This window comes from Vombatus ursinus, unplaced genomic scaffold (genome assembly GCF_900497805.2).
Source record: "Vombatus ursinus unplaced genomic scaffold, bare-nosed wombat genome assembly UNPS02014982.1, whole genome shotgun sequence".
NCBI classification, from domain to species: domain Eukaryota; kingdom Metazoa; phylum Chordata; class Mammalia; order Diprotodontia; family Vombatidae; genus Vombatus; species Vombatus ursinus.
In genome coordinates this window covers 901,998-915,947 of record NW_020954760.1, presented here as the reverse complement: position 1 = coordinate 915,947, position 13,950 = coordinate 901,998, and the positions used below count along the sequence as shown (strand labels likewise).

Genomic DNA, 13,950 nt, shown 5'->3' with positions numbered 1-13,950 from the left:
CAACAACAAAGAAGAAGAACATTTAGCTTCCATATGGAACTTGCTCCCCACCCCCACTCCAAATCTCCCTTGTCTTTAGTGCACACAAAATAGGTGATTATGCATCACCTGCTCTTTGGCATACACTCCATCACTGTCTCCGGGTAGGGGCAGGTACAGAATTACCCTATTAAACACACCAGGAAGCTTGCAGCAGGCCTTAGTAATGACTACGGCTTCATCCCAATGATCAAGCTTGGTTCAGAGACAAGCATTAGAAAGTTATAAAAAGCCCTGATGGGAGCCCCCAGTCAGTTTCCAGGCTTGACAAGATCCCACTTGGTACAAGCTACTCCAGAAGGGACATGGGATGTGCTACCCAGAGAGACAAGGGAAGCCACTGAGAGGGAGCTCAAAGGGGAGCTACATGTTTAGAAATGACCATAACAGAAAGGGCTTGGTGTGCTGACTGTATTTAGGCAGGGGATGGTGATGATAACATAAGGAAAGGATACACAAATTAATGGAAGGGATCATTTGATTATTGTCCAATACTTGTCATCTTGGATGTTTTTGTTTTGTTTATTGCTGCATTCAGTTGTACTCTGGACTTCTCTGTCGTGTCCCAGAAACCTCTTCATCCTTCCTGGAAGGTCATTTTTACCCTGGAATTCACACTGGAAGTACACTCTGTCCCTCTCTCTGATTGGACAGCTCCAGTCCAGCCATCTCTACATTTCTCACCAGGCTGCAATCAGGACTCCTCCATCATGCCCCTTGCATTCCTCCTCCCCTTCTTTTCAGGATCTTTATGTGTTTTCTTCCCCCATTAGAATATAAGCTCCTTGAGGGAAAGAACTATTTTTCTTTTTTGCTTGTCTTTGTATTCTCAGTGTCTGTTGTTGTTATTGTTGTTGTTATTGTTGTTGTTTGTCCTTCGTTCTTGAAGAGGACCCTGACATCATTGATCCTCAGTGCCTAGCACTAGAGTAAATACTTAATAAATGCTTATTGATTGACTGCAATTGATCTGAGTTGAGTATGTATCATCAATATCCTAGATCTCTTCCATTTGAGTAAAGATGGAGTATGTCTTCTTTTTTTTTTCTTTTATATGAGGCAATTGGGGTTAAGTGACTTGCCCAAGGTCACACAGCTAGTAAGTATCAAGTGTCTGGTCTGAGACTAGATTTGAACTCAGGTCCTCCTGACTCCAGGGCTGGTGCTCTATCCACTGCGCCACCTAACTGCCCCTGTAGTATGTCTTCTTGAGCAACATTTTCTTTTTTTTAAAAAAATGTTCTTTGTTTTTATATCACTTTCCTTTCCCAATATACCCTTCCCCTTTTCATGCCCAGAGTCATCCTTTATAACAAAGAATTAAACAGAAAGGGGGGAGCAGTGACAGAAGCAGTTCAGCAAAACTAACATAGCAATCAAATCCAAGAGTATATTCAATGTTCCCCAAACATAGACCTCCACTTCGGCAAAGAAGGGAGGCAAGATGCATTCTCTTCTTTGGAAAGGAGTCCCGTCATTAGAAATTCATGGCCTTCAGCTTCAATTGTTGTCATTGTTCTTTCCATTAATATTGTTCTGTGTGAATGAATGAAAACATTTATTAAGCACTTACTATGTGCCTCATCACTGAACATACAAAAAGAATTGCAAGATAGTCCCTGCTTTCAAGGATCACATATTCTAATTGGGGAAGAGAGCATAGATAAGGTTTCTTGGGCAAGTCAGCTGTGTATATTCTGTATATTGTCTTCCTAGTTATAGAATCTTCACTTTATATGAGTTCATATAAATGTTCCCATGCCTCCCTCTATCCCTCATAGTCATCATTTCTTACAGAACAGCAATATTCCATTACATTCATGGACCACCATCTGTTTAGCCATTCTACAATCAACAGGCATCGACTCTGCCGCCACTTCTTTGCTACCCTAACAATTATTGCCATAAATATTTTGGCGTATATGAGACCTTTCTTTCTATCTTGGACTTCCTTGGGCCATGTAGACATTTAGTCACTTTCTTGGCATAATTCCATATTGCTTTCCAGGCTGGTTGAACCAATTTATGGCTCTAACAACAGTATATTAGTGTGCCTGTCTTCCCATAACCCCTGCTAACATTGACACTTCCATGTGAACACAATTTCTAAATCAGTGAACAGTGCTTAAATACCAAAACATTTAAAAAAGTAAATTGCTAAGTGATGAAATTGTATCACTTTGAGATGACATTTTAAAACCAAATATTTGAAAAGTCATAATGAGGGCATCAAGTTAAAGAAACTCTGTTAGCTGAAGTATTGTTTCATGGCAATTGAGATCAAGAATTCCTCTAGGCCCCCAAGGCATTGGGTGACTTTATGTTCTGAATGTTTCCCATTGTGCCAAACACGTAATTTCTCCATCAAGGTGGCAGTGCTGTATTTGTCATTAATACCTGGGGTTCAGAGTCATCACTGGAAAAATAACAGTCCCCAAATCAGGTTTGCATGTATCATTAAAATTTGACCCTTCTCCAATGAGTGGCTCTTTACCAATACAATGGATTCCCCCAATAGAGTGCAAGTTCCTTGAGGGTAGAGATTGTTTTTTATTTTATCCCCAGATGCAATAATTAACTACAGTGAATATTTAACTTCTTTATGTTGCTTGACACCCATTTTCTAGCCCACTACCTGGCACAGAGTAGGCCTTTTACGGATGCTTGGGTAATTGAATTGTTTAGGACCTGACTCAATTCTCATTAGTTTGCATCTGATCACTCTTCTTCAGTGCCTCATATGAAATGATGTGTTTTTCTGAAGTCACCGCCTAAAGCACTCTTGCTGGCAGCCTTCACTCAAGGGACTGACTTTCCATGGAAACTGAACTGCCTTCAGGTCATACTGACACGTGGGGGGAAATGTGAATTGCCCACTAGCCCAACTGCCTGCCCACCTGCCCGCCTGCCCTCTTGCCTCCAGGTTTCTTCTAAGATGGATAATCTGTGCATTTCATAATTGAGTGAATGCTATTCCTCCTCTCCCCCCCCCCCAGCCAAAAAGACCCCAATCCAGTTATGTAGTCTTTTCCCTTCTCTGGACCCCAGTTTCCCCCATCAAAAACAAAGGGATTGGATAATATGACCCCTAAGACTCTTCCCGAATTAGGGATTCTGTCATTTTACTTGTACCATGCCATTTTGCTCCAGTTATTGGCCACATCCCTAAACATGAGCCACTTTCTTTCTTGTCAAAGCTATATAGGTTGGATTTTTCTTTCAGTCTGTGTCTGTGATTTCATTAGTCTAGAATAGAGAATTTCATGTAAGGAAATTCATGCCACCAATGCAAATCAAATAACCAATCAAGCATTCTGCAGATGCTGAGTCTTGGAGGAAGCTAGGGATTGTAAGAGAGGAAAGGTGTAAGGTGAGGAAAGAGAGCATTGCAGGCATGGCAGACAGCTAGTACAAAGGCATCGAGAAGAGAGATGGAGTATAATGTGTGAAGAGCAATAGTAATTGGGCTAGTAGAATTGGACCAGAGAGTGTGTGAAGAAGAGAAAGTTAGGGTTTTGGAGAGTAGGCTAGGCCAGGGTCAGCTAGGTGGCAAAATTAACTGGCCCTGAAGTCAGGAGGACCTAAGTTCAAATCTGGCCTCAGATGCTTACTAGCTATGTGACCCTGGACAAGTCATTTAACTCCGATTGCCTCAAAAAAGAAAAAAAAGAGAGAGAGAGAGTTGGCTAGGTCACTGAGAGGTTATGCCTTGCACAGAGATAGCATATGTCAGAGATAGGATCTGAACCCAGGACTGATTGACTTTAAGGTGGACTTTCTATCCTCTACACCAGTGCTGTCAAACTCAAATACTATCCATCCCTGATGGCCACATATTGACTTAGAAAACCACAAATTCACATCATCTATGTTGTATTATATCTTAATTTTTTTTTTTTTTGCTTTTTGGTGAGGCAGTTGGGGTTAAGTAACTTGCCCAGGGTCACATAGATAGCAAGTGTCAAGTGTCTGAGGCCAGATTTGAACTCAGGTCCTCCTGACTCCAAGGCCAGAGCTCTATCCACTGTTCCACCTAGCTATCTTCTGAATCTTAATTTTTAAAAGATTTCCCAACTACATTTTGATCTGGTTGGGGTCAGACTCTGCAGTATATGCAGAATTAGTCTGCAGGCCTGAGTTGGACATTTCTGGCCAGATAGTACCCAAAGACCTTCACACAGGGTGCTCTCCCTATTGGAGAATTTAGAGACACTAGAATCTAGTCTGCCAAGGGATAGATCTAATTGTACCATCCTCTAGTCCACATGTCTTCATTTAAAAAATATTAACATGAGATGTTATCAAATGCTTTGCTAAACTCTGGGTAAACTAAATCTAGAACGTTCCTTTGATCCACCAATTTAGGTTTGGAAGTTGTTTGGGAGGGTAATCTGGATCTCTGATTTCATTGATATAGGCACATCCAGTGAGGAGATTCCCTGGACCAATGCAGATTGGCATCTGTTAGAGTCTCATAGGGCAACTTGGGGCACTGAGAGCTTACTTACTGGGGAAATTACCCCAGCCATCACATAGCAGTATGTCAAAGGCAGAACTTGAACCCAGGTCCTCCTCACTTGGAAGCTAGCACTCTAAAAGTAAATACCACGTCAATGAAATCATCATTTAAAATAAGCATCAATGCGGGGAAAGAACTATGGAGTCTGAATGCAGATTGAAGCATACTATTTTATCTTCTTTTGTTGTTTTTTGTTTTTTCTTTCTCGTGGTTTTTCCCTTTTGCTCTTATTCTTCTTTCACAACATGACTAAAGTGGAAATATGTTTAATATGATCATACATGTAGAGCCTATATCAGATTGTATGCCATCTTGGGGAGGGGGGAGTGGAGGGAGGGAGGGAAAATTTAGAACTCAAAATGTTATAAAAGCAAATGTTAAAAATTAAAAATCAATTAATGAATGAAAAAATAAGAAAAAAAGGGATAAGTATCAATGCCTATAATTTTACAGAATCCATTCTCTTCCCTTTTGTGAAAAATCAGGACATTTGCCCTTCTCCCATTGTGGGGCACCTTTCCTGATCTCCATGATCTTTGAGAGATCATTGCCAGTGACTCAGCAGCCACACCTGTCAGTTCTTTCAGTACCCAAGATGCAGCGTACAACGACATGGGGACTTGAAGTCATCAAGAGCAGTGAGGCACTGTCTTACTTACTCCTTGCTTATCTTGGGTATCAACTCCATATGAGCCAATTTTGCTCTGTTTTTTCCAGTCCAAAGATCAAGATCTTTGGCAGAGAAAATGAAGCAAAATTAGAACTGGGCAGCTCAGCCTTCTCTCTGTCATCAGCTACTACCATTCCATCCATACCTTCTTTTTTGGCCTTATCCCTTCTGTAATCTTCCATTTCTTTTCCCCAAGAAAGCTTTCAAAACAAATCAGCAACACCCTTTTGGTTGTCCTTAGCTTTCTTCACCAGCCTAAGCTCATTCAGAATTTTAGCCTTCCTGACGGCATCCTTACAGAACCATGCCATGCTTCTTCACTTCCATCTTCAAATCAGAGTTGGTTGGTGAGTTCCCTGTGCGGCCACATTGGTCTATTTGGATAAGCCCCCTTTTTCCTATATCTCAGAATTGTTTCTCTTTGTGCTCTTAGAATTTTATTCCTGAGAGCTTGCTTTTAATCTAACTTCTCCTGTGGGATTTTGATCCTTATGACCCTACCTAGCGTTCCTTTGAACCCTTGGAAATCTGTCATCCTCAAATCTAGGATTCATGTCAGATTATGATCAGCTTTCCTCTCCATCTCTATCACAATGTCTAGGAGGGAACAGTAATTTCCCCCACTCCCCCCCACAGGGCCACCATTTCATTCTAGTAACCAATTCTTCCCTTCAGGTAGAAATCTGATCCAGAATATACTCGTCCCATGTTGGTTTCTCCACCTTTGGAAGGATAAAATTATCATTAAAGTATAATGTCCTTCATTCTACAGCTCCCACTCTCCTCTTTCTGTGAGAAGCAAAGGGAAAGGGGTCGGGGTTAGGGGACTTGGAGAATGAAAGAGGAAAGGAGATGATGCAGTGGCAGCAGAGAGTGGTAGTCCAGGTCAGGAAGAGAGGGATATAGGGATATGTAAGGACAATAGTATGACTGTTCCTAGCCTGGGCTGGCTGCTGATTACACTAACCAGACTCTCTAATGGGGAGGGAGTTGCTTGTGGCCAGACATGGTCTAGCAGCCAGACAAATCACCAGTCTTCCTGAGTTCCAGTTCCCACTGGATCCCATGCTCTAGCTCTATCAATAAATGAATCAATAAACACTTACTAACTGCTTACTATGTGCCAGGCACTGTGCTAAACACTGGGGATACAAAGAGGAAAAAAGAAAGACAGCCCCTGCCCTCAAGGAGCTTATAATTGAATTGGAGAAGTCAATGTACAAAAGAAAGCTGAAAAGGAAGGGGAGTAGGAATGAGATTGAGGGCATGTGTGCCTATAGGGAGCTGAGACCTTGACTCCAGAGCTTCCAAAGCTGTACCTGATAACCAGTCTTGGCGGGGCATGGAAGTGGAGCATCTTGCAGAAACTGCCTTATTACACTCTGGCTAAAGGGAGGACTCCCACTGTGAATGTCCCAGAATTCCTGGGTCCAGATGGAGCCTACCTCTAAGGGAATTAAGAGGTTTAGGAGAACAGAAAGCTTGCAACATTTTATTATCCATTATGTTCTAGTCATTAAGTATTGTTTATTTCCTTATTGATTCCATGCTAAGAGGGAAAACACTTCACTCAGCATTCAGCAGGTGTATCTGCTTCCATAGGGAACCAAGGACATAATTCCTAGGCCATGTGACTAGAGTTCACTGCCAGAATGTTCAAAGGAAGTGGAGTTAGCTAGTGGGCAGGGCCGTGGAACTAATGCTGATTGGGGAGGGGAGACCCTCGAGTTCACATGCCTGTAAACTAGGGACACGACCCTGTAGAGAAGTTGGGCAGAGAGATAGATGGTTTGCTGAGTTTGGTAACTAGAGAGAGTGCAGGAGGAATTCTATGCACCAGAGCCCCAGGGTGAACTTAAGGCTCCCTTGTGAATAGCTTTGGGAACCACCTGGAGGTTAAAAAAAAAAGGCAAGTGGAGAAATTAGTAGCTACTTTGTTTTTGGACGAGAAAACTCTAGCTGCTAGAGGGGTGGGGAACCTGTGGCCTCCAGGCCACATGTAGCCCTCGAGGTCCTCGGGTAAGGCCTTTTTGACTGAGTCCAAGTTGGGCAAGTTGGGGATTTGTTCTGTGAAACTTGGACTCAGTCAAAAGGCCCCACCTGAGGACCTAGAGGGCCACATGTGACCTCGAGGCTGAAGGTTCCCCACCCCTGCCAGCAGATAGCTAGATAAATGAAATCCCTCACCCATTACTACTGCCAGGCTTGTGATGTTTCCCAACCACCTCCCCTATTTCTCTCTTCTGTCCAAGTAGTCTCTAGTATACTCTGATGAAAAAGAAACATCACTTCAGCTTCTGCCTCAATTGATCCATAAGGTCAAGTTGGCATTTTTATGTTAAAACCTCAAGTTCATCGTGCTTATTGCCTATTATACCTATATATTATATTTGACGTATTTTTGTTGTTCAGTCATTTTCAGTCGTGTCTGACTCTCTATGACCCCATTTGGGGTTTTCTTGACAAAAAAATACTAGAATGGTTTGCTGTTGCCTTCTCCAGTTCATTTAACAGATGAGGAAACTGAGGCAAACAGGGTGAAGTCACTTGCCCAGGGTTACACAGCTAGTATGTGTCCTAGGCTGGATTTGAACTCAGGTCCTCCTGACTCCAAGCCCTCGCTCTGTCCACTGTAGTGCCACCATAGGTTTTATTTACTCCCAACTGCTTTCTTGGATTTTATCTCCTGTTAACGTCTGGTAATCTCAACTCCTATTCTTCTGATTCTAACTATTCTCTAGGGAATCTAGCTTCATGGATAATATGTAGGCAATTTTTCCCCCTTTCCTTCCTTTTTAGTTTAAAACCCTTTTGATTAGATTGCGAGATATCAGCAAAATGCTAGCCCCTTTTACTTTTTTACACATTGGAACCCCTCTCCCAAGTGTTTGATTTTTTTCAGAACATTGAATTGTCCCTGATTACCTGGAGTGTGAAGAGGTGCTCCTTGAGCCTCTTCACCTTATCTCCTAGGAGGGAGACCAGCCTGCACTTTGAGCATAGATAACAGCCACTTGCCTGTGACAGAGATACAAACATTGCATGCTAAAAGGAAATCACTGCAAAAATCCTCCCTGCTTTCCATACTTATGAGAAACAAGCTCCTCATTCTTTGCCTTTCAACCGGCTTGTTTTAACATCTTGACAACCTCTTTGGCACCTCTTAACAGTTTGACAACCACATCCAATTTCCTTTTCCTTCCCTTGATAACTTATCTCTTACCTTCTTTAACTGAAAATGATCTGGGGGGTGGGGTTAATGGATTGCAAGCTTAATATGAGTCAGCAGCATGATGTGGCCACCATAAAAGCTAATGCCATCTTAGCCTTCATTAAGAGAGACACTACAACCCAACGCCAGTTTCTTCTTCTGATCTGGGCGCAACATTCTAGTAAGGATAGTAATAAGATGAAGAACATCCAGAGGAGGGCAAATAATATGGGGAAAAGCCCAGAGGCCATGTCCTATGGGGACTGATTAAAGGAATTGTGCATGTCTAGTTTGGGGAAGAGAAGACTCTTGGGTATGGAGTAGGCATTGAACTTATAATGCTTTAAAACACAGGACAAAATCCAGAAAAATGGGTAGAAATCACCAAGTAAAAGGGGGAAGAGAAAAGAACAAGCATTTATTAAGCACCTACTAAGCACTTTACAGGTAATCTCTCGTTTGATCCTTACAACAACCCTGGGAGGTAGATATTATTATGACCCTCATTTTATAGTTGAGGAACTGGGGCAGCCAGAGGTGAAGTGACTTGCCCAGGGTCACACAGCTAGTTAAGTGTCTGAGACTGGATTTGAACTCAGGTCTTCCTGACTCCAGGCCCAGAACTCTATCCACTGCCCCTAAAATGGCCACTAAAGTTCCTCCAAGGCTGACATCCTGAGATTCTCTGTGAATATGAATCAATATTGTGACATGGTAGCTGAATATTAAATGCAACCTTAGTCTGCACTGAGTGAGTCACAGTGTCAAGGGCTAGAGAGGTCATAATCCCTCTATACTCTGCTCTGATCAGACCACATCTAGAATATGGCATTCAGTTCTGGGTACCCTGGATGGGTAAGGGCTTTGAGATGAAGCCATGTGCCATCAGCTGAAAGAACTTCATATGTTTTATTTGGAGAAGATAAGACTTGGGGGGTATATAGCAGCCATCTTCAAATATTTGAAGGTTTGTCACATGGAAGAAGGATGAGCTTTGTTCCACTTGGCCCCAGAGGGCAGAACAGGTGGAAGTTGGGATTGGAGATTAAGGAACTCTTTGTAACAATGAGAGCTGTCCAAAGTGGGATGGGCTACTTTGATTGGTAGTGGGTTCTCCCTTTCCCTGGAGAGCTTCAAGGAGAGGCTGGATAACCATTCATTAGCTATGTTATAAAGGAGATTAATGTTGGGACACAGAATAGATTATTTAGCTAGATTAGATGGCCTCTGAGATCTCTTCTGATGGAAAATTCTGTGATTCCATTTGTTTCAGTGACAGAACTATAGATGTTAAGAATTCGGAAAGTATGGGGCAGCTAGGTGGCACAATGGATAGAGCGCCAGCCCTGGAGTCAGGAGGACCTGAGTTCAAATCGGGCCTCAGACATGTAACACTCACTAGCTGTGTGACTCTGGGCAAGTCACTTAACCCCAATTGCCTCATTAAAACCAACCAAACAAACAAACAAAAAAAACCAACAAGAATTTGGAAAGTAAATCAGAGAAAGTGCCTGATCCAACAATATGGAGGTTCCATCACTACCTCTTTTAAAATCAGGAAGTCCTGTGAACAATTAACAGAAAGAGGGGTCTTTGTAAATTTTTTTCCAGTTATTTTAAAATGTCAGTGGGTCATAGGCTTTGTCCAATAAAGAACTCAAGCTGTTCCACTGTTACCAATCCACCATCTTTTGCTGCGGCTTAGTGTAGCTTGAGGGTTGAGATGGTAAATTCAAGGTTTCATTGTCAATTTGGGCTGCAAGTGGCTGATAAGGAAGGTAACACCTTGGGACCAACTCTCACTTTTTACAAAAAAATGCATTGATTTTTGGGGGGGGCTTTTTCTATCACCTTCATTTCCAGATATATCCCCCCACTTCCTCCACCAGCTAACCATCGTTGTGGCAGAGAACAAAAAAGAAAAAGAAAAGCTGTTCAGAAAAACTAACCAATACATCACCTAAGCTGGACAGTATATTCGATGTTCCATATACTTAGTCCAAAGAAGGGAGGGAAGTAGATTTTCTCATCTCTTCTTCAGAGATAAGCTTGGTCATTATAATTGAATAGTGTTCAGTTTTGTTTGTTTGTTTGTTTGTTTGTTTTTGAGAGGAACACTCTTTCCATTTAGTTGTTAGAGTCACCCTGCCTATTGTTTTCCTGGTTCTGCTTACCTCATTCTTCATTGGCTCATATAAATCCTTCCAGTCATTTCCAAACTCCTCATTTTCATTTCTGATGGGGCAGTATGTCCCAGACCTCACATTTTCAGAGATTCATAGAACTTTAGATCTCATCCAGCTCCAATCACCTCATTTTACAGAGGAGGCCCCAGAAAGGGCAAGCAACTTGCCCAGAGTCACACAGCTAATTTGTGGCAGGGTCCATCTACACTCCTTTCTAATCTATTGGTTTCTCATGTATACTATTTATTTTGAAGTAGAGACCAGATTGGAAGATGCAGAAGGTAGGAGAAAAAAAATGTCAGCTATTGATAGCAATTGATCTACCCCAGCCAACAAACAGGTACCTTTCTGTCCTGTAAGGTAAGCACTAGACTGCTACACAGACTACATTGAAGTGGAGATGTAAAATGTAGAGACCAGTATGGGAGAAACCCTGGACAATATTCTTTGCCCCGGGGGCAGCTAGGTAGCTCAGTGGATAGAGCACCGGCCCTGAAGTCAGGAAAACCTGAGTTCAAATCCCACCTCAGACCAAACACTTGACACTTACTAGCTGTGTGACCCTGGGCAAGTCATTTAACCCCAATTGCCTTTAAAAAAAAATATTTCTTGTCCTGAGACTGATTCTTATCAAGTACAAATGAATGACCAAAGTCAAAATTTTTTTTTAAACATCTCAAACTTCTCTAAGAGCTAAGATGACCCCTCTAAGTAACCTTTATCCCCTAAGCAGCAGTTCTTAGAACAAACTGCACAGCCTAACCCAATGCTAGGCAATGTACCCACTGCATCATCAGAAGTGGTCAAGCACTGGCCCTGGATTCAGAAGGACCTGAGTTCAAATTTGGCCTCAGACACATAACACTTACTAGCTGTGTGACCCTAGGCAAGTCACTTAACCCCATTGCCTAGCCAAAAAAAAAAAGTGGAATGTAAACTAAGCTTTGAAGGAAACCAGGGGGTCTGTGGGGTGGAGGTAAGGAGAAAATCTATTCCAAGCATGGGCAACAGCCAGTACAAAGACAAAAAGACAGGAGAGGGAGGGTGAAGTTTGGCTGCATTGTAGAGTGAGTATAAGGCTGGCAAGGTAGGCTGGGGCCAGGTTGGAAAATCATTAAATGCCAAAGTTTGCATTTAATCCTTGAAGTAATAGGGAGCCATTAGAGTTGATTGAGAATGGGAATAATGAAGTCGAATCTGTACTTTAGGAAAAATCACTTTAACAACTAGAAACTGAACTGTGGTGAAGAGAAAAATGAAACAGAGACTGTGGCTATTGCCACAGTCCAGATGAGAGGTGGTGACGGCTAGAGCTGAGGTGGTGATTGTGTGAATAGAGAAAAGACAGTTGTGAGAAATGTTGTGGAGATGGAAATGAAAGATTTGGCAGCTGACTGAATGAGGACTGTGGGAGAGAAGAATCAAAGATCACTCCATGTTTGGGAAATTGGGAGCCTGGGAAGATGGTGTTGGCCTCAACAGAAATAGAAAGTTCATAAGAGGGAAGTGTTTGGAGGAAAAATAATGAGGTCTGTATTAGACATGTTGTGTTTGAGAGGATTGTGGGACATCCTGTTTGAAATGTCCAATATACAGTTGGTGATAAGACTGGAGCTTAAGGGAAAGACTAAGTCTGGAGAGGTAGATCCAAGAGTCATTTTTGAAGATGACAGATTAACCCCTGGGGAGCTGAAAAGGTCACCAAGAGAAAGACAATAGAGGGAAAAGAGAAAAGGATCCAGGACAGAGCCTTGGAGAAGGTCAACAAATACCTATTGGACTTCACTTCAAAACCTGCTTTCAATGCATCCTTTGGTCTCTCTTTGTTATCTATTACAGAGCCCTTTTTTCTGATTGATTTGTATAGTATATGTCTCCAGATTTTATCATCAAGAGGTGTCACCCCCCTCCCTCCCCCACCCCCACCACAATGCCATCAATGCCCTGCTCTAAGCTGTAGATATGGCTCTCCAGCCCCCTAGGGCCCCTTTGGAGATGCAGGAAGCCTCTTCAGAGATACAATCTCCCTAACTCTGGCTCAGGTTTTCACACACCCCTGACCCTGCTCCCTTTGATTCCTATAGATTCCCTGGCCTGGACCACTTTTCTTGGACTTTGGATTGTCTTTGAGACTGGCCTAGGGTCCCAGTGTCTTCCTGCTTCTCTCCCAGCCTGCTGCCTGCTTGTCTACTCTGAGGCTGACCTTTGGCCACCTCAGGTTCCCCGTTATCTGTGTTTGTCTTGCTTGTACTGTACCTTGGACTCTTTTGCACCCAGCTTCCCACTGGTACCAGAGACCCCCCAGCACTGACTCCCGATAAAAGTTGAGCTTAAAATGAAAGAGGGTTTAGTAATGTCAAAAGTAAAAAATGCTAGATGTTAAAAATTAAACCTTGAGCAAGCAATCTACTTATTTAGAATATCATGGGTGTGGGACTATAAAAATGTATGGAATGTAGTTGCTCAGAGTTATCAGTGTGACATTTGAGTGCCTACTATGTGCAAGGCCCTGAGGATCTCTTGCCACTGGAGAGCTGTTCCTCACTCCTCTAGGACGGTGGGGGGGGAGTTTGTCTTTGTATCCCAATGTCTAACAGAGCCTGGCACACAGTAGGCATTTAATAATGCTTGTTCTTTGATTGGGGAGGTAGTGTGGTACCTACCTTCAAAAGAGCACTGGATCTGGAATCAGAAGACCTGGGTTCACATTTAACCTCTGATTCTTCCTGTGTGACCCTAGGCAAGTCACTTACCCTCCCTGGGCCTCAGTTTCCTCTTCTGTAAAATGAGAGGCTGGACTAGGTGGTCTCCGAAGTCCCTTCCATTTCTAGGTTTGAGATCCTAACGATCTAACTGCTTAAGTTTGGACCGAAAAATGGGGGTAGGGGTGTAGCAGGAAGGTTTGTAAAATACATTTTTTCAGTAATCACTTCTAGTGACAGAAAAAAACAGAGAGAGAGAGAGAGAGAGAGAGAGAGAGAAATCTTAGAAATCTTAACCTTTCCAGGAGTCTCAACTGGTTAACGACATCTCAGCCGGGCTTGGAAAACCAGTTTGGTGGTTCAGAGGCCAGGAGAGAGGTGCCTTTCAGCCCAGGCATCACGTGGGGCTCCCCGGAGTCCGGTTCCTCATTCCAAGCTGCTTGGTATACACGGGTTGGAATAAGAGAGAGGAAAATGTCGATGCCCGCGCAGTAAGGCATCCATCCCCCTGGCACTCAGCTTCGGCGCGAAGCCCAGGCGAGAGTGCTAGTGCCTCCGCGCGCCCAACCAGGGGAGGGGAGGGAGGAGGGAGACACAGAGAGAGAGAGAGAGAGAGAGAGAGA

At 43.0% G+C, this 13,950-nt stretch overlaps 1 long non-coding RNA gene across 1 annotated transcript; it reads right to left on the bottom strand.

Annotated features, from left to right (window-relative positions):
- Positions 1-1,234: 1,234 nt before the first annotated feature.
- LOC114030719 lies at positions 1,235-13,911 on the bottom strand. Its single transcript, XR_003567666.1, has 3 exons — positions 13,625-13,911; positions 8,154-8,246; positions 1,235-1,575 (listed from the first exon to the last, which is right to left on the bottom strand). It is a non-coding gene; the product is annotated as an uncharacterized LOC114030719 (long non-coding RNA).
- Between the last annotated feature and the right edge of the window lie 39 nt (positions 13,912-13,950).